The sequence below is a fragment of the Chiloscyllium punctatum genome, chromosome 6 (genome assembly GCF_047496795.1).
Source record: "Chiloscyllium punctatum isolate Juve2018m chromosome 6, sChiPun1.3, whole genome shotgun sequence".
NCBI classification, from domain to species: domain Eukaryota; kingdom Metazoa; phylum Chordata; class Chondrichthyes; order Orectolobiformes; family Hemiscylliidae; genus Chiloscyllium; species Chiloscyllium punctatum.
The window spans coordinates 619,743-638,907 of NC_092744.1; the positions used below are offsets into that span (position 1 = coordinate 619,743).

General features: G+C 39.7%; 1 protein-coding gene across 9 annotated transcripts in view; it reads right to left on the reverse strand.

The window, feature by feature from the left end:
- mecom (MDS1 and EVI1 complex locus) overlaps window positions 1–19,165 on the reverse strand; it is a 1,146,298-nt gene that overhangs the window by 337,140 nt on the left and 789,993 nt on the right. Inside the window, exon 1 of one of the 9 annotated variants that reach the window (XM_072571880.1) lies at window positions 17,890–17,908. The exons of the other annotated variants lie outside the window; for them this stretch is intronic. The gene's annotated coding sequence lies outside the window, so the exon portion shown is untranslated. Of the gene's footprint in view, window positions 1–17,889; window positions 17,909–19,165 lie in introns of those variants that run through there. 9 annotated transcript variants of the gene reach the window in all.

A 19,165-nucleotide genomic window follows, 5' to 3' on the forward strand; every position in this document is an offset into this window, starting at 1 on the left:
TATTTTGACAATCCCAACCAAATTATTTTACATCAATAGTTCATGATCAATTATGTAGATAATTTTAAAACAAGTATTTATAACACTACTTATTCTCAAACAATTCTTTATCAAGCAATTCCCAATTAAAGTCTGTCAATAATTCTGGAATAATTCCCATTCAGGAAATTACAGTTTAGGTAATTCCCAACCAATTTTTATGAACAAAGATTCTATTCAACTATTCATTTTCAAACAAAAGAGTATAATCAATAAGTTGTTAGAGGTTCAGCCATTCTAAAAATCAAATTAGTTCAAAAACTCCAATAAATTACAATTATATTGTTCCACATTCAAATACTCAATCCTGTTAGCCAATTCATAATTCTTCAAAAATTCTAATAAATTATAATCAATTATATATTTAAAACAATGAAACAATTCCAATACGTTCTGATTAAATAGTCAAACAATTTTCAACACATTTGCCAAAAGAAAAGTAAACAAATAACAAAAATATTTAAACATTGTTTAACATTAAACTATTGAAACAATTCCCTGAATTATACAAAATCTGCATTAAACAGATTCAAACTATTCAATATCAAACTAAACAAATCCATTTAAAGTTCAAATATTCAAATCTAGCTAAAATTTATAAGGCCATTCTATACTAACAATATTCATACAAATTACTGGCAGTGTTTTCCCTCTCAAACTATCCTCTTTCAAACTATATTTTATCAAAAACTCCCTTTAAAACTATTGTACATCAAATAACTCGTATCCTTCCACAACCTCAGATCTTATTCAAGAAATTGTGTATCAAACAGTTCACAAAAATTCTGTATACAATACTTAAATATGATTTGCACGGTACATCAGTCTATCCAAACTGTTACAGAAAGCATATCAATATATTCAAGCAAATTTCAATGGTATTTTCCAAACAATACCCAGAGTACTTAAAGCAATTCACAGGTCTTCTAAATAATTCCACATGCAAGTATTCCACATAAATATACACATTAAACAGCATATATTGATTTTTATTTGCATTTAAAAAAAAATTGAGGTTTCATATCATATGCATTTTGTATATAATTTAATAAACTATTCCAAACAACTTACTGCTAAAATTTCCTGATGACTGCTATATTTTATATTGCTTTAAACTCACTAGTAATTCCCTGTTAACTGATTCCAAATTAATTTAAACATCTCATCATCCCAAGTTAAGAAGTTTCGTATTGAATACACTGAATAAAAAATACCAAACTATTCGATGTTATGTTTCTGTCCTGATTGGATATTGCAAGCTTTTCCAATCAAATTCTTATTCAACTACTCTGAACAATTTCATTGCACGTGTTGGGAAATTCAATCTGAAATAATTAGTAAGATGAAACACAAAGAGATCTTCATCAATTGATTCCAAATAATACATATCCAAATATCAGCAGCATTTTCCCATTTCAGTTATTACAAACCTCCCAAAAGATTTGTATGAAATCATGAGGAAAACAGAACAGTTCCACTGCATTAGAGTAGAAATCCAAATATGAGTTATAACTTCTGGGTTGCAGGGAGCTGATGTAAATCACAGATATTTAACGGGTTAATTGATGAGAAAGTTGGATAAGGACCAGATGAAACATTTGGCTGAGGAGTATGAAAGATCTCATCAGACATGATACATTCCAGACACTGAGAGGAGCCAGGTGCATCACAATTGTCTTTTTCAATTCTGTGCCTTCTTACTTTTCTGGCAAATTGTGTCTCAGAGTTGCTGTTCCAGAGTCAGGAGAATCACAGATATAAAAAATAACAATTTTAATTATCAGCAGAAAGCATCAGAACTTGAACTAAAATAAATGATTCCCATGTTGCAGAGTGGAAAGGCACAGCATGTGACAGAACTGAACTTTTCCAGCCCATAAATGTTTCATGTTGAACTCCTTATCTGTGCTGGATGAAATGATCTAATCAGGTCAAAGTAGCACTTTTGGCATGGACTGTGGCAATAGCCACAGTTTCCTTGAACTGGGAAGAGACAGAAAAAGAAATCCTGTTTAAACTATTGTGTGGATCTGTTGTATGCCCAATCTAGTGACCAATGCAGAGGCTCTTCCTCATTATTACTGACTTTGACAATTTGATATGACATTTCAGGAAGAGGAGTTTGCAGCATTTAATCACGATATATGACACCAAGGCTACAATCCCCAATGCAATATTGACCATACCACATAATAGTCTTATTACTGTCTACTGTCTCATGGGGAGAGCTATAGAGTCCAGAAAGTTGCAAAAGGTAATAGAGTGAAAGATTACTGTTCTCAGGAGTGACATCACAATAAAATGTCCATTTTCTCATATATCACAATCAAGACTATTTCATTTTTAAGGTGCTCATTAACCTCTGAAAGGGACAGTTTTCACTATTAACATACTGTCAGGTTTTTGTTAAAAAAATAATGTAATAAAACTACAAAAGAATAGCTGACTGTATTCAAATTCAATATTTCTAACCCAATGTCTTTTTTTTTATCCCTCTTAACTTTATTTTACTTGCATGCAATTACACTAGGCAGTTCAATGTCAATTCTAAGGTATAACTGCATTTGAGCTGACTGACTACAAGTTCCATCATATTACCTCTGACTAAGTAGCAAAAGAAAAATCAAAAGCCCCTGCACACAGATAAATAAACAAAAAGTATTACCAAGTCCACATCACATATTGGCAGATAAAGATAGGGAAGGAGTTGATGGGGAATGGAGCTTGGCTTCTATTATAATCTAATGACAATAAAAATGTATAAAAGAGATTAATAATTATATTGTCCATATCACAGAGGACAAAGTTATGCACGTGCAATCAAATGACTCTTGCTGTTCAGGTTTTACTTGGGAAATTTTTGGACAGAGAATTCAAAAGTAGCTTTATGCAATTTCAAGCTGGAGAGACAGCAACTTTAGCTGCCACTCAGGGCGTTTAATTTGCTCAGAGTAAGATATTATATTGCACCTAGAGGCATTCAATATTTATGTGATACACGCAGGCACATTTAATAACTGCCAACAAGATTTTAAAGGAATCTAATATGAGATGTTTGGGAGCGTAATTACCTTTTCAAAACTCTAGTTTCATCATATGGACTAATGTAGCCAAGTTTTAATGTTCTACAGTGCAACCAGTGCTTGAAGAGAGCACTGTCACCACAGAGAAGCAGCTAGGTAGACTTATGATGCTGCTTTTTGGAAATATATCACATAATAACAAATAACTTATGTTCATGCAGCAACTGAAATTACCACAATGTAATTTTATATCATTGTAATTACATATTATGAACAGAAATGAGAAGTTTATTTCATAACTTATATTCTGGTATACGTTACTGGTATATTCTCACTGTCACTGGCATATTCTCACTGTCACTGGTATATTCTCACTGTCACTAGTATATTCTCACTGTCACTGTTATATCCTGACCATCACTGGTGTATTCTCACCATCACTGGCATATTCTCACCGTCACTGGTATATTCTCACTGTCACTGGTATATCCTGACCGTCACTGGTATATTCACAGCATCAATGGTATACTCTCACCGTCACTGGTATATTCTCATCATCACTGATAGATTCTCACCGTCAGTGTTTTATTCTCAATGTCACTGGTATATTCTCACCGACAGTGTTTTAATCTCACCATCACTGGTATATTCACACTGTCACTGGTAGATTCTCACCATCAGAGTTTTATTCTCAACGTCACTGGTATATTCTCACCGTCACTGGTATATTCTCACAGTCAGTGTTTTATTTTCACCGTCACTGGTATATTCTCACCATCAGTGTTTTATTCTCACCGTCACTGGTATATTCTCACCGTCACTGGTATATCCTCACTGCCACTGGTATATCCACACCGTCACTGGTACATTCTCACCATCAGTGTTTTATTCTCAACTTCCCTGGTATATTATCACCGTCACTGGTATATTCTCACCATCACTGCTACAATCTCACTGCCAGTGTTTTATTCTCACCGTCACTGGAATATTCTCACCGTCCCTAGTATATTCTCACCGTCACTGGTATATCCTCATCGTCACTGATATATTCTCAATGTCACTGGTATATCCTCACCATCACTAGTATATCCTCACCGTCAGTGTTTCATTTTCAACATCACTGGTATATTCTCACCATAACCGGTATATCCTCACCGTCAGTGTTTCATATTTAACGTCACTGGTATATTATAACCGTCACTGGTATATCCTCACCATCTCTAGGATATTCTCACTGTCACTGGCATATTCTCACCGTCACTGGCATATTCTCACCGTCACTGGTATTAAGGAATGCGGGTATGTGGACTTGAAATGCCCATCAGCCATGATTGAATGGCGGAGTGGACTCGATAGGCCGAATGGCCTTACTTCCGCTCCTATGTCTTATGGTCTTATGGTATATTCTCACCATCAGTGTTTTATTCTCAACCTCTCTGGTATATTCTCACCATCACTGGTATATCCTCACTGTCACTGGTATATCCTCACTATCATTGGTAAATTCTCAATGTCACCGGTGTATTCTCACTGTCACTGGTATATCCTCACCATCACTGGTATATTCTCACTGTCACTGGTATATCCTCACCATCAGTGTTTTATTCTCAACATCACTGGTATATTCTCACCGTCATGGTATATTCTCACTGTCAGTGTTTTATTCTAAACCTCACTGGTATATTCTCATCTCCACTGGTATATCCTCACTGTCACGGGTATATCCTCACCATCAGTGTTTTATTCTCAACGTCACTAGTATATTGTCACCATGAATGTTTTATTCTCACCATCTCTGGTAAATTCTCACTGTCCCTGGTATATCCTCACCGTCACTGGTATGTCCTCACCGTCAATGTTTTATTCTCACCATCACTGATATATTCTCAACATCACTGGAATATCCACAGCGTCAGTTTTTCATTCTAAACCTCATTGGCATACTCTCACCATCACTGGTATATCCTCACCATCAGTGTTTTATTCTCAACCTCTCTGGTATAGAGGGATTGAATTCAAGAGTCGTGAGGTGATGTTGCAGCTGTACAGGACTTTGGTTAGGCCACATTTGGAGTACTGTGTGCAGTTCTGGTCGCCTCACTTTAGGAAAGATGTGGAAGCTTTGGAGAGGGTGCAGAGAAGATTTACCAGGATGTTGCCTGGAATGGAGAGTAGGTCGTACGAGGATAGGTTGAGAGTTCTCGGCCTTTTCTCGTTGGAACGGCGAAGGATGAGGGGTGACTTGATAGAGGTTTATAAGATGATCAGAGGAATAGATAGAGTAGACAGTCAGAAACTTTTTCCCCGGGTACAACAGAGTGTTACAAGGGGACATAAATTTAAGGTGAAGGGTGGAAGGTATAGGGGAGATGTCAGGGGTGGGTTCTTCACCCAGAGAGTGGTGGGGGCATGGAATGCACTGCCCGTGGGAGTGGTAGAGTCAGATTCATTGGCGACCTTTAAGCAGCATTTAGATAGGTACATGGATGGGTGCTTAATCTAGGATAGAAGTTCGGCACAACATCGTGGGCCGAAGGGCCTGTTCTGTGCTGTATTGTTCTATGTTCTATGTTCTATGTTCTCACCATCACTGGTATATCCTCACTGTCAGTGTTTTATTCTCAACGTCACCGGTGTATTCTCACCGTCACTGGTATATCCTCACTGTCACTGGTATATTCTCACCGTCAATGTTTTATTCTCAACGTCACTTGTATATTCGCACCATCACTGGTATATCCTCACCTTCAGTGTTTTATTCTCAACGTCACTGGTATATTCTCACCGTCATGGTATATTCTCACCATCAATGTTTTATTCTCAACCTCTCTGGTATATTCTCACCATCACTGGTATATCCTCACAGTCACTGGTATATTCTCACCGTCACTGATATATTCTCATTGTTACTAGTATATCCTAACCGTCACTGGTATATCCTCACCATCACCGGTATATCCTCACCGTCACTGGTATATTCCCACCATCAGTGTTTTATTCTCACCATCAGTGTTTTATTCTCACCATCAATGTTTATTCTCATGGTCTCTAGAATATTCTCACCATCACTAGAATATTCTCACCGTCACTGGTATATTCTCACTGTCACTGGAATATCCTCATGTTTCATTTTCAACATCACTGGGGTATTCTCACTGTCACTGGCAAATTCTCAACATCACTGGTATATTCTCATCATCACTTGTATATCCTCACTGTCACTGGTATATTCCCACCGTCAGTGTTTTATTCTCACAGTCACTGGAATATTGTCACTGTCAGTGTTTTATTCTCAACCTCTCTGGTATATTCTCACTGTCACTGGTGTATCCTCACCATCACTGGTATATCCTCACCGTCACTGGCATATCCTCACTGTCAGTGTTTTATTCTCACCGTTACTGGTATATTACCATCACTAGTATATTACCATCTCACCATCAGTGTATTATTTTCAACCTCTCTGGTATATTCTCACTGTCACTGGTATATCCTCACCCTCACTGGTATATCCTCACCATCAGTGTTTTATTCTCACCGTTACTAGTATATTCTAACCATCAGTATTTTATTCGCAACCTCTCAGGTATATCCTCACCGTCAGCGTTTTATTCGCAACTTTACTGATATATTCTCACCATCACTGGTAGATTCTCACCGTCACTGGTATATTCTCACCATCACTGGTATATTCTCACTGTCAGTGTTTTATTCTTACCGTCACTGGTATATTCTCACCATCACTGGTATATTCTCACCATCAGTGTTTCATTTTCAACATCACTGGTATATTCTCACCGTCACTGGTATATTCTCACCATCACTGGTATATTCTCACCGTCACTGTTATATCCTCACCATCAGTGTTTCATTTTCAACATCACTGGTATATCCTCACCATCACTGGTATATCCTCACTGTCATTGGTATATTCTCACCGTCACTGGTATATTCTCACCGTCACTGGTATATTCTCACCGTCAGTGTTTTATTCTCACCATCAATGTTTTATTCTCACCATCTCTAGGATATTCTCACCGTCACTGGCATATTTTCACCGTCACTGGCATATTCTCAACATCACTGGTATATTCTCACCGTCAGTGTTTTATTCTAAACCTCACTGGTATATTCTCACCATCACTGGTATATTCTCACCGTCAGTGTTTTATTCTAAACCTCACTGGTATATTCTCATTGTCACTGGTATATTCTCACTGTCACTGGTATATTCTCACCGTCAGTGTTTTATTCTCACCGTCACTGGTATATTCTCACCGTCACTGGTATATCCTCATCATCACTGGTATATCCTCACAGTCACTGGTATATTCTCACCGTCACTGGTATATTCTCACCATCAGTATTTTATTCTCAACCTCTCTGGTATATTCTCACCGTCAGTATTTACTCTCAACCTCACTGGTATATCCTCACTGTCAGCGTTTTATTCTCAATTTAAATGATATATTCTCACCATCAATGGTAGATTCTCACCGTCACTGGTATATTCTCACCATCAGTGTTTTATACTTACCCTCACTAGTATATTCTCACCATCACTGGTATATTCTCATCGTCACTGGTATATTCTCACCGTCAGTGTTTTATTCTAAACCGCACTGGTATATTTTCATCATCACTGGTATAATCTCACCGTCACTGGTATAATCTCACCGCCACTGGTATATACTCACTGTCACTGTTAGATATTCACTGTCACTGGTATATCCTTACCGTCAGTGTTTCATTCTCACCATCACTGGTATATTCTCAACATTATTGGTATATCCTTACCGTCAGTGTTTTATTCTAAACCTCACTGGCATATCCTCACCTTCAGTATTTTATTCTCAACCTCTCTGATATATTCTCACTGTCACTGGTATATTCTCACCATCAGTGTTTTATGCTCAACCTCTCTGGTATATTCTCACCGTCACTGGTATATTCTCACCGTCAGTGTTTTATTCTTAATGTCACTGGTATATTCTCACCATCAATATTTTATTCTCAACCTCACAGGTATATCCTCACCGTCACTGGCATATCCTCACCATCAATGTATCATTCTCAATGTCACAGGTATATTCTCACTGTCACTGGTATATCCTCACCGTCAGTGCGTTATTCTCACTGTCACTGGAATATTCTCACCGTCACTGTTATGTTCTCAGCGTCACTGGTATATCCTCAATGTCAGTGTTTTATTCTCTACATCACTGGTACATTCTCAACATCACTGGTAAATTCTCACCGTCACTGGTATATTCTCACTGTCAGTATTTTATTCTCAACCTCACTGGTATATTCTCACTGTCACTGGTATATTCTCACCATCAATGGTATATTCTCACCGTCAGTGTTTCATTTTCAATGTCACTGGTATATTCTCACTGTCACTGGTATATTCTCACCATCACTGGTATATTCTCACCATCACTGGTATATTTTCAACATCAGTGTTTTATTCTCACCGTCAATGGTTTATTCTCAACATCAGTGTTTTATTCTCACTGTCCCTAGAATATTCTCACCGTTACTAGAATATTCTCACCTACACAAGAATACTCTCACTGTCACTGGCATATTCTCATCGTCTCTGACATATTCTCACTGTCAGTGTTTTATTCTCACTATCACTGGTATATCCTCACCGTCACTGGTATATTCTCATCATCAGTGTTTTATTCTCAACCTCTCTGGTATTTTCTCAATGCCAGTATTTTATTCTCAACTCACTGGTATATTCTCACCGTCACTGGTATATCCTCACCATCACTGGTACATACTCACGGTCAATGTTTTATTCTCAACGTCACTGGTATATTCTCACCGTTAGTAGTGTATTCTCACCGTCAGTGGTATATTCTCACCGTCATTGTTTCATTTTCAATGTCACTGGTATATTCTCACTGTCACTGGTATATTCTCACCGTCACTGGTATATTCTCAACATCAGTGTTTTATTCTCACCGTCAGTGGTGTATTTTCACCGTCTCTAGAATATTCTCACCGTCACTGGCATAGTCTCGTTACTGGCATATTCTCATCGTCTCTGACATATTCTCATCATCTCTGACATATTCTCACTGTCAGTGTTTTATTCTCAACATCACTGGTATATTCTCACCGTCACTGGTATATCCTCACCGTCACTGGTATATTCTCACCATCAGTGTTTTATTCTCAACCTCTCTGGTATTTTCTCAATGCCAGTATTTTATTCTCAACCTCACTGGTATATTCTCACCGTCACTGGTATATCCTCACGGTCAATGTTTTATTCTCAACGTCACTGGTATATTCTCACCATCACTGGTATATTCACACCGTCACTGGTATATGCTCACCGTTAGTAGTGTATTCTCACCGTCATTGTTTCATTTTCAATGTCACAGGTATATTCTCACTGTCACTGGTATATTCTCAACGTCACTGGTATATTCTCAACATCAGTGTTTTATTCTCACCGTCAGTGGTGTATTTTTACCGTCTCTAGAATATTCTCACAGTCACTGGCATACTCTCGTCACTGGCATATTCTCAACATCACAGGTACATTCTCACCGTCAGTGTTTTATTCTCACCGCCAGTGTTTTATTCTCACTGTCACTGGAATATCCTCACTGTCACTGGAGCATTCTCACCGTCAGTGGAAGATTCTCACCGTCACTGGTATATTCTCACCTTCACTGGAATATTCTCACTGTCAGTGAAATATTCTCACTGTTACCGGTATATTCTCACCGTCAGTGTTTAATTTTCAACGTCACTGGTATATTTCTTCACCGTCACTGGTATATTCTCACCGTCAGTGTTTTATTTTCAACCTCACTGGTATAATCTCACCGTCACTGGTATATCCTCACAATCACTGGTATATCCACTCCATCACTGGTATATCCACACCGTCACTGGTATATTCTCACCCTCCTTGGTATATTCTCACCGTCAATGGTATATCCTCACCGTCAGTGTTTTATTCTCACCGTCACTGGAATATTCTCAACGTAAGTGTTTTATTGGCAACATCACTGGTATATTCTGACCGTCACCAGTATATTCTCACCTTCACTGGTATATCCTCACCGTCACTGGTATAGAACATAGAACATAGAAAAATACAGCGCAGTACAGGCCCTTCGGCCCTCGATGTTGCGCCGACCGAAGCCTACCTAACCTACACTACCCCAATAACCTCCATATGCTTATCCAATGCCCGTTTGAATGACCATAAAGAGGGAGAGTCCACCACTGATACTGGCAGGGCATTCCATGAACTCAGAACCCGCTGACTAAAAAATCTACCCCTAACATCTGTCCTATACCAACCTCCCCTTAATTTAAAGCTGTGTCCCCTGGTAACAGCTGACTCCATACGCGGAAAAAGGTTCTCACTGTCAACCCTATCTAAACCCCTAATCATCTTGTACACCTCTATCAAATCTCCCCTAAACCTTCTTTTCTCCAATGAGAACAGCCCCAAGTGCCTCAGCCTTTCCTCATACGATCTTCCTACCATGCCAGGCAACATCCTGGTAAACCTCCTCTGCACCCGTTCCAGTGCCTCCACATCCTTCCTATAGTATGGCGACCAGAACTGTACACAATACTCCAGATGAGGCCGCACCAGAGTCTTATACAACTGCAACATGACCTCAGGACTCCGGAACTCAATTCCTCTGCCAATAAAGCCCAGTACACCATATGCCTTCTTAACAGCACTATTTACCTGGGTGGCAACTTTCAGAGATCTGTGTACATGGACACCAAGATCTCTCTGCTCATCGACACTACCAAGTAGCTTACCATTAGCCCAGTAATCCATCTTCTTATTACTCCTACCAAAGTGAATGACTTCATACTTAGCTACATTGAACTCCATTTGCCACCTTTCTGCCCAGCTCTGCAACTTATCTATATCCCGCTGTAACCTGCCACATCCTTCTTCGCTGTCCACCACTCCACCGACTTTCGTATCATCTGCAAACTTGCTCACCCAGCCTTCAAGCCCCTCCTCCAGGTCATTTATAAAAATGACAAACAGCAATGGTCCCAAAACAGATCCTTGTGGAACACTGCTAGTAACTGCACTCCAACATGAACCTTTACCATCAACTACTACCCTCTGTCTCCTTCCAGCCAGCCAATTCCTAATCCAAGCCTCTAATGCACCCTCAATGCCATACCTCCGTAATTTTTGCAGTAGCCTACCATGGGGTACCTTATCGAATGCCTTGCTAAATTCCATATACACCACATCTACTGCTTTACCCTCGTCCACTTCCTTGGTCACCTTCTCAAAGAACTCAATAAGGTTTGTGAGGCACAACCTGCCCTTCACAAAACCATGCTGACTATCCTTGATCACATTATTCCTATCCAGATGTTCATAAATCTTATCCCTTACAATTCTCTCTAAGACCTTGCCCACAACAGAAGTGAGACTCACTGGCCTATAGTTACTAGGGCTGTCCCTACTCCCCTTCTTGAACAAGGGGACCACATTCGCTATCCTCATATCCTATATCCTCATCGTTACTGGTATATTCTCACCATCACTGGTATATCCTCACTGTCACTGGTATATCCTCACCATCACTGGAATATTCTCACCGTCAGTGGAATATTCTCACCGTCACTAGTATATTCTCACCATCAGTGTTTCATTTTCAACGTCACTGGTATATTTTCATCATCAACAGATTATTCTCACCATCAGTGTTCTATTCTCACCGTCACTAGAATATTCTCACCATCACTAGAATATTCTCACTGTCACTGGCATATTCGCAACATCACTGGTATATTCTCACCGTCACTGGAATATTCTCACCTTCAGAGTTTCATTCTAAACCTCACTGGTATATTCTCACTGTCACTGGTATATTCTCACCGTCACTGGTATATTCACACTGTCACTGGTATATCCACACCGTCACTGGTATATTCCCACCGTCAGTGTTTTATTCTCAACCTCCCTGGTATACTCTCACTGTCACTGGTACATTCTCACTGTCACTGGTATATCCTCACCCTCACTGGAATATTCTCACTGTAAGTGTTTTATTCTCAGCATCACTGGTATATTCGAACCGTCACTTGAATATCCTCACCATCACTGGCATATTCTCACTGTCACTGGTATATTCTCACCATCAGTGTTTTATTCTCACCGTCACTGGTATATTCTCACAATCACTGGAATATCCTCAACGTTGCTGGTATATCCTCACCGTCAGTGTTTTATTCTCAACCTCTCTGGCATATTCTCACTGTCAGTATTTTATTCTCAACCTCACTGGTATATTTTCACCGTCACTGAAATATTCTCACTGTAAGTGTTGTATTCTCAACATCACTGGTATATTCTCATCGTCACTGGTATATCCTTACCGTCACTGGTATATTCTCACCGTCAGTATTTTATTCTCACCATCACTGATATATTCTCACCGTGACTGGTATATCCTCACCATCACTGGTATATCCTCACTGTCACTGGTATATCCTCACCGTCACTGGAATATTCTCACCGTCACTGGAATATTCTCACTGTCACTGGTATATCCACACCGTCACTGGTATATTCCCACCGTCAGTGTTTTATTCTCAACCTCCCTGGTATACTCTCACTGTCACTGGTACATTCTCACTGTCACTGGTATATCCTCACCCTCACTGGAATATTCTCACTGTAAGTGTTTTATTCTCAGCATCACTGGTATATTCGAACCGTCACTTGAATATCCTCACCATCACTGGCATATTCTCACTGTCACTGGTATATTCTCACCATCAGTGTTTTATTCTCACCGTCACTGGTATATTCTCACCGTCACTGGTATATCCTCACTGTCACTGGTATATTCTCACTGTCTCTGGAATATTCACACCGTCACTGGAATATTCTCACTCAATATTTAATTCTCACCGTCACTGATATATTCTCACTGTCACTGGTATATCCTCACCGTCACTGGTATATCCTCACCATCACTGGTATATCCTCACCGTCACTGGAATATTCTCACTGTCAGTATTTTATTCTCAACGTCACTGGTATATTCTCACCATCAGTGATTTATTCTCACCATCACTGGTATATCCTCACTGTCACTGGTATATCCTCACCGTCACTGGAATATTCTGACCATCAGTGTTTTATTCTCAATGTCACTGGTATATTATCACCATCAGTGTTTTTTTTCTCAACCTCTCTGGCATATTCTCACCGTCAGTATTTTATTCTCAACCTCACTGGTATATTCTCACCGTCAGTGTTTTTTTCTCACCATCACTGGTATATTCTCACCATCACTGGTATATTCTCAACATCACTGGTATATTCTCAACATCACTGGTATATCCTCACCGTCACTGGTATATCCTCACTGTCATTGGGATATTCTCACCTTCAGTGTTTTATTCTAAACCTCACTGGTATATTCGCACCGTCACTAGTATATTCTCACCGTCAATGGGATATCCTCACCATCACTGGTATATCCTCACTGTCACTGGTATATTCTCACCGTCAGTGTTTTATTCTCACCGTCATTGGGATATTCTCACCATCACTGGAATATTCACACCGTCAGTGGAATATTCTGACTGTCAGTATTTTATTCTCAACATCACTGGTGTATTCTCACCGTCACTAGTATATTCTCACCGTCACTGGTATATTCTCACCATCAGTGTTTTATTCTCACCGTCTCTAGGATCTTCTCACCATCACTAGAATATTCTCAACATCACTGATATATACTCAACATCATTGGTATATTCTCACACTCACTAGCATATTCTCACCTTCAGTGTTTTATTCTAAATCTCACTGGTATATTCTCACCGTCACTGGTATATTCTCACCATCAGTGTTTTATTCTCACCGTCACTGGAATATTCTCACCGTCACTGGAATATTCTCACCATCAGTGTTTTATTCTCACCGTCTCTAGGATCTTCTCACCATCACTAGAATATTCTCAACATCACTGATATATACTCAACATCATTGGTATATTCTCACACTCACTAGCATATTCTCACCTTCAGTGTTTTATTCTAAATCTCACTGGTATATTCTCACCGTCACTGGTATATTCTCACCATCAGTGTTTTATTCTCACCGTCACTGGAATATTCTCACCGTCACTGGAATATTCTCACCGTCAGTGGAATATTCTGACTGTCAGTATTTTATTCTCACCGTCACTGGAATATTTTCACCGTCTCTGGAATATTCTCACTGTCAGTATTTTATTCTCACCATCACTGGAATATTCTCACCGTCTCTGGAATATTCTCACCGTCAGTGGAATATTCTGACTGTCAGTATTTTACTCTCACGTCACTGGTATATTCTCACCACCAGTGTCTTATTCTCAAACTCTCTGGCATATTCTCACCGTCAGTATTTTATTCTTAACCTCACTGTATTATTCTCACCGTAACTGGAATATTCTCACTAAGTGTTTAATTCTCACCGTCACTGCTATATTCTCACTGTCACTGGTATATCCTCACCGTCAGTGTTTTATTCTCAACGTCACTGGTATATTCTCACTGTCACTGGTATATTCTCCCCATCACTGGTATATCCTCACCTTCAGTGTTTCATTCTCACTGTCACTGGTATATCCTCATTGTCACTGGTATATCCTCACCGTCATTGGTATATTCTCACCGTCAGTGTTTTATTCTCACCATCAGTGTTTTATTCTCAACCTCACTGGTATATTCTCACCATCAGTGTTTCATTCTCACTGTCACTGGTATATCCTCACTGTCACTGGTATATCCTCACCGTCACTGGTATATTCTCACCGTCACTGGTATATTCTCAACGTCACTAGCATATTCTCACCATCAGTGTTTCATTCTCACTGTCCCTGGTATATTCTCACCGTCACGTGTATATTCTCAACGTCACTGGTATATCCTCACCGTCAGTGTTTTATTCTCACCACCAGTGTTTTATTCTCACCGTCACTGGAATATTCTCACCGTCACTGGTATGTTCTCACCGTCACTGGTATATTCTCAACATCACTGGTATATCCTCACCGTCAGTGTTTTATTCTCAACATTACTGGTTTATTCTCAACATCACTAGTGTATTCCCACCGTCACTGGTATATCCTCACTGTCACTGGTAAATCCTCTCCATCACTGATATATTCTCAGCATCAGTGTTCTATTCTCAACCCCTCTGGTATATTCTCACTGTCGGTATTTTACTCTCAACCTCACTGGTATATCCTCACCGTTACTGGTATATTCTCACCGTAACTGGTATATTCTCACCATCAGTGTTTTATTCTCACCATCACTGGAATGTTCTCACTGTCACTGGTATATTCTCAATGTCATTGATGTATCCTCACCATCGGTGTTTCATTCTCACTGTCACTGGTATGTTCTCACCGTCACTGATATATTCTCAGCATCAGTGTTCTATTTTCAACCTCTCTGGTATATTCTCACCGTCGGTATTTTATTCTCAACCTCACTGGTATATTCTCACTGTTGCTGGTATATTCTCACCGTCACTGGTATATTCTCATTGTCACTGGTATATTCTCACCGTCAGTGTTTCATTTTCAATGTCACTGGTATATTCTCACCATCACTGGTATATCCTCACTGTCACTGGTATATCCTCACCGTCACTGGTATATCCTCACCGTCAGTGTTTTTTTGGAGAAAGTGAGGACTGCAGATGCTGGAGATCAGAGCTGAAAAATGTGTTGCTGGAAAAGTGCAACAGGTCAGGCAGCATCCAAGGAGCAGGAGAATCAACGTTTTGAGCATGAACCCTTCTTCAGGAATGCTGAGGATTCCTGAAGAAGGGCTGATGCCCAAAACATCGATTCTCCTGCTCCTTGGACGCTGCCTGAACTGCTGCGCTTTTCTAGCAACACATTGTCAGTGTTTTATTCTCAACCTCTCTGGTATATTCTCATTGTCACTGGTATATCCTCACTGTCAGTGTTTTATTCTCAACGTCACTGGTATATTCTTACCATCACCGGTATATTCTCACCATCATTGGTATGTTCTCACCAAGACTGGTATATTCTCACCGTCACTGGTATATCCTCACCGTCACTGGTATATCCTCACCGTCACTAGCATATCCTCACCGTCAGTGTTTTATTCTCATTCACCATCAATGGTTTATTCTCACCGTCATTGGTATATTCTCACCGTCAAAGGAAAATGGTAAGGGAGACAGGGAAGAAGCAGGGAATTAGGATCAATTAGAATGCTCTATTAAGGTGTCAACATAGTATATCTTTCACTCATTGTTCAAAACCCAGTATATATACTCTTGTATGGGAGTCATTAAATTGTGGCTTGAACCCCTACGCCAAAACCTAAGCTCTTAGCAAAGGCTGACAGTACAGTGCCGTTCTGGTATGGAGCAGCATTGCCATAGGAGTGTACATTGGATGAGATATAAAGTCTTCTCAAACAGATAGGAAAGATTCCATGGCATTACTTTAAGGAAAACAGGAGAGTTCTGTGCTGTGCTGGATAACATGATTCTCTCAAACAGCATAACAGAAGAAGGCATGTTAACTGATTAGTTATTGTCTTATTGAATGAGGAATAGGCTTGAGAAGTTATTCCTCTTCCTAATTAACTCTTTGCTTTTCCTGAAAGTTGACTGCTGTGCTTGTCTAAAAAACAACAATGATAACATTTTAGAAGTAACTTCTAAGTCACTTTGCAACCCCCTGACAATGAGAAAGGCACTACAGGAATGGAAGTGTTTTTATTTTAAGTTCCTTGTTAATTTATAGGCGTCATAATTTAAGCAGAAAAGCAAAGTACAATACAAAGGTGCAGGAAGATGTATTCTTCCAAGAACGGGTCTGAGGCATATTGTTGGACAGAGCCCTGGGATATTTGCTCTGTATGTGACTGTGCTCAGGACTGCCAAACTCTCTTTAAGTTACATCTTTCTACATTTTTTTCTTATTCCAAAACTATTCAAAAAGGCGCCAGGTCAGGGTGACAGTGGAAAAGCTTTTCACTGTATTTTACTGTTTTTTCTCACTGTAAAGTACACATGACAATAAAATCATTCATTCATTCAATAGTCGTGTACAACCTGGGAATACCTGATGATAACATCTGTGAGCAAAGTGGAAACTGTTCCTTTGCCCAACGTTAGCATCAAATTGAACAGGGTAAAAACATTTTACACTAAAGGAATGTCTTCTGGGTTCTATTTATCAATCCTGTCAGTTATGTTTGAAGGAAGTGCCCTGATGTGCTGGTGAATTATCCACAAGGTACCTTAAAAAGAACAAAATGATCTAGACCTTCCAAAACAGAAGCGAATGAACTGCAAACAGATATAACTGACCAGAAAAAGACTTGCCGGTTAAATGACAAAGCTGGGAAATGCAGTTTCTTGAGCGCAAACAGCATTTATTATAAACAATGGAAACTTTCATATGATGTTCTGTAAGACAAACTCAACTGTGCTCCACCTCCTGATTCACAGACAACACAGTTTCTTTTAAATATTAGTTTGAAATGTGATGCAAATATTTGTAATGGCAAGGCTGACCAACAACAGGCTGCAGTTGTAGCAGAGTGATGCTCCATTAATCAATGAACAAACCAAACACCACCAGATGACTATAAAAGTTCATGCAAATCCTTACTCTTTAAAAAAATGTCTTTCTGTGTACAGATATCTGAGCACATAGTTCCCAAACAGTGGGGCAAACTGCGAAAGAACATATACAAGAGACTGTGAGTTCTACTCTCTTCATGAAACAAGACAGTTCAATCTACTTACAATTGAGTGATATCCAGGCATAATACAGTGTCTGCACAGCAGGATGCAGCAGGCTGTCTTGATGCAGGTGCTGCTGATTAGGGACTTATTTGAACAGGCAGCTCCACTGCCTCGACAGCATTCTGATGAGAAACTGGTCTGGGTCGCTTCCTCACTCCCGCTAATTCACCTTCTACCCTAGATCTGCAATTGTGGGCCTGAAATTCACTCACATTAAACAACATCACTCAGCAGTTGTCAAAAAAGCCAGCGTTTCTAAAGTAAAACTTGTTCCTGCATGGTAACAAGCAATAAAAACATGCTTCAGAGAACTTGACTTCTTATTTTAAATCTGTTTCCAAATTAGGTCTGGCTCTCTCACTTCCTTTTCAAAGCCTTCTGGTCTACATACATCCACTATGCACTACTCAGTATGGTGGCCGATCACCGCTATAAAGTGTATTCCAGGATTCTGACACCTATCACACACGATAAATCAAGTGGAGAGCTTGGGGAAGAAAGAACTGAATGTTAGAGAGAGCATGAACCCGAGAAGAAAGCAGAAAGGAGGTGGAATAAGGGGCAAAAAAAGGAGGGAAAGCACAAATCAAAGGAAACCAAAGGAAAGCGTTCAAAACAGAATGTGAAGGAAATTCAACTTTGAAATACTTCCATGGAGACCAGTAGGCCATCACCAAGTCACCCTTTATTTACATGTGCATCATACATGGACTCTGACTGGCCAGCCCAGAACCAATCCCTATAGTGAAGAGAATGTCTGAGTCTCTGCCTTTTATCTATTAGTGAAGGTCCCCATGATTAGTGCAGGTAAAAACCCCAATCAGGGACCTCATACTCAGTGAGATCCACCTGGTTGACCTCATTCTAATCACTACAAACTTCCATTGAAAATGGATATGAAGTAACTGGAGAGATGAGATCCAAACCAGATTGTGTGTTTGCGGCTCACTCTAAAGTCACTAATAGGCTACAAGAATGAAATGGCTAAGACTAATGGGCATTCCACCCTGGGGGTGAGAGTGAGATAGGAGAAAGGAAGCCTTCTTCCATTGTTGGCAGAAGGGTCATGTGCGTTGGGGAGTTATGCAATCCCTGAGGATGGCTCAGATTTGCACCTGTGTTTTTCTTCATCAAAGAAACAAGTTTATTGGGTTGACCCAAAGGATCATCTAAAGCCATTGGCAAACTGCCAAATCCCTTCGTTGAATACACATTAATGTTCTTTTGTTGTCAATCATCCTTAGGAACAGTGGGCCTTGAATCAGGACCCTCTAGC